This window comes from Myotis brandtii, unplaced genomic scaffold (genome assembly GCF_000412655.1).
Source record: "Myotis brandtii unplaced genomic scaffold, ASM41265v1 scaffold650, whole genome shotgun sequence".
In the NCBI taxonomy this organism is placed as follows: Eukaryota; Metazoa; Chordata; class Mammalia; order Chiroptera; family Vespertilionidae; genus Myotis; species Myotis brandtii.
Window position 1 is genome coordinate 164970 of NW_005370517.1, and position 2624 is coordinate 167593.

General features: G+C 36.0%; 1 protein-coding gene across 3 annotated transcripts in view; it reads left to right on the forward strand.

Moving 5' to 3' along the window:
* Positions 1-2624, forward strand: part of LOC106723804 (zinc finger protein 883-like) — a 139348-nt gene that overhangs the window by 42928 nt on the left and 93796 nt on the right. The window contains exon 2 of one of the 3 annotated variants that reach the window (XM_014528768.1): positions 2326-2488. The exons of the other annotated variants lie outside the window; for them this stretch is intronic. The gene's annotated coding sequence lies outside the window, so the exon portion shown is untranslated. The remainder of the gene's footprint in view (positions 1-2325; positions 2489-2624) is intronic. 3 annotated transcript variants of the gene reach the window in all.

A 2624-nucleotide genomic window follows, 5' to 3' on the forward strand; every position in this document is an offset into this window, starting at 1 on the left:
GCATGTGCCCGCAACCAAGGTACATGCCCTTGGCCGGAATCGAACCTGGGACCTTTCAGTCCGCAGGCCGACACTCTATCCACTGAGCCAAACCGGTCAGGGCAAGTTTCTTTGTTTTTAAAGTGTTGCATGTGCAGTATTAAATCAACTTTCAGGTTACAGAAATCCATAATGATGACAAGTAATACTTTTATAAAAGATCAGCAAGCAGTTAAACAAGAATAATTTTTTCAAGTATGAAGACATTAAAAGATGAAAAAAACTCATTAGGCACATTCTAATCCAAATAATGCTAAAAATAAAATGTTCACTTGTATATTTAAGGAAGGATATAGAGGTCCTAAGAAGGAATGTCAGATTGTCAGAGACAAATATTGGTATATAAACTCAAAATGGTTTTGAATTTTTTGGTAACAAATATTGTCTGACAAAACAGGAACAAAAATACTTATCAAAAATAAGGCAACAAGTCTGTCCACTGTTCAGAAGCTATATCATAGAATGTTTTGGGGGAAATTTCATAGCCAATAGTTACTTCATCCATGTTATCATCACTGTCTGCACAAAATCATCTCCAGTGTCAAAGTATGAATGAATGTAGTCATTTTCCTCTTCTTGCTCTTCTTCATCATATTCCTCTTCTCCGGTATCATCTTCCTCATGATCAGGATCTTTGTTACCTTTCTCCTTTCTTCCTTCTTGCTCTTCACTTTCCTCATTGAATTTTCCACCGTCGCCAGTTTTCCAATTTCTCAGCAAATTGTCAGTATTAGTGAGTGAGGTGTCTTTGTCTGGATCATTCAGCTTTTTGGATTTGGGACCTGCTTTCTTTGTATTTTTTCCTTGGCATCATCTCTTGAGAGTTCACTCTTTGTACACCTTCATATATCTTTTACCATATCTTTCAATATCTTGTTTGTCTTCAGATAACATAATGTATATTCCACCAATGGACTGTTACACTATTGTGTGTTTGATGGCATTCTCAGCTGTACCAGTGAGATTAACAGTTTCCTCTGTATTCGTGTTTCTATTTACTATTCTTTCATTTCATCTTGAAGAACTTCTTTTCGCATTTGTAATAAGTCAGGTTGAGTGGCGATGAACTTCCTTAGGTTTTGTTTGTCTGAGTAAGTATTTCTTCTTCTTTCTAAAGAACAGGTTTTCTGGCTAATGTATTAATGTTTTTTTATGAAGTATTTTGAATATATCATTTTATTTTCTCCTGGACGGCAAGATTTATTGGGTCAAGTCTACTTAAAACCCTTATTCGGTCGTTTTCCGGTATGCAAGGAGTTTCCCTTGTGCTTTCACAATTCTCTTTGCCTTTGGTTTTCTGATACTTTGATTATGCTGTGTCTTGGTGAAGTCCAGTTTGCATTGGATCTATACAGGGACCTGTGAGAGTGCATGCACTTGATTATTCACATCTCTTATTTGGGGAGTCTATCTTCAGCTTGTTTTTTAAAATAAACTTTCTGCACCTTTTTCTTTTTCCCTCCCTGTTCTTTCTCTCTGTCTCTTCCCGTCCCCCAGTATTTCCTAGGATTCCCATAATGCAGTATTGGCTCTCTTAAAGGTGTTACTTAATTTACATTGCTGTATTCTTTACATTTATTTTTCTTTTTTTCTCTCCCCCTGGATTTATTTTAAATGACATGTCTTTGACATCACGTATTCTTTCATGTCTGATTTTGATACTCTTCATTCCATTTTTTCATTTCACTCATTGTAATTTGTCAACTCCAGCATTTGTTTCATTCTTTTTTTTTTTTTTTTTTTATGATTTCTGTCTATCTGATATTCTCCTTTTGCTTCTGTGTTGGTTTCTTTATTATGTTGGTTCTATTTGTGTTTTCTTGTAGCCCATGGTTGTTTTTAAAAGTAAATATTTTAAATGGATTCCTCATCAGGCTGTACATAGATCTCCATTAGTTTTGTATTGATTAGTGGAAAATTATTATGTTGTCATGGTGGTGTCTTTGTTTTTAGTATTTGATTCAGACCTGTGTTGCTGCCTCTACATTTGATGAAGCAGTTGCCCTTTTATTCCTTTCAGCCTTAGGGACCAATTCTGGCCGTGAGAAATAGATTTATCTGTATATGGAATCAAAGGTGTTCGCTGGGAGAGGTGTTGTTTTGATCTTGAGAACAGGTTCAACAGCCTTGCCTCCTTGATGTCCTATGAACTGAGGTCATAACAACAATGTATGAGTCCACAGTGGATTTGGCAGCAATTTTTTTTCCATGACAATTGAGGGTCTTGGAGTCTGTGGTGGAAAATACTGCTTAGGTATACTGATTTTTGTTTCTTTTCTTGAGTAGGTTGCGGCCAAAGATATTTCTTTTATAATTCATGCCAACAAACTGAGTCCTTTGATGTGTTGTGGGGAGTTCACAGATGTTACATGGACTTTTGTGGTTTTTTAAAACAAAATTTTCCAGCGATTTGTATAGAAAAGGCCACCAGCATCAGTGGCTGATAGAGGTAACTCCAAACCTTGTTTTTTTGTGTTTTTTTTTTAAATATATTTTATTGATTTTTTACAGCGAGGAAGGGAGAGGGATAGAGAGTCAGAAACATCGATGAGAGAGAAACATCGATCAGCTGCCTCCTGCACACC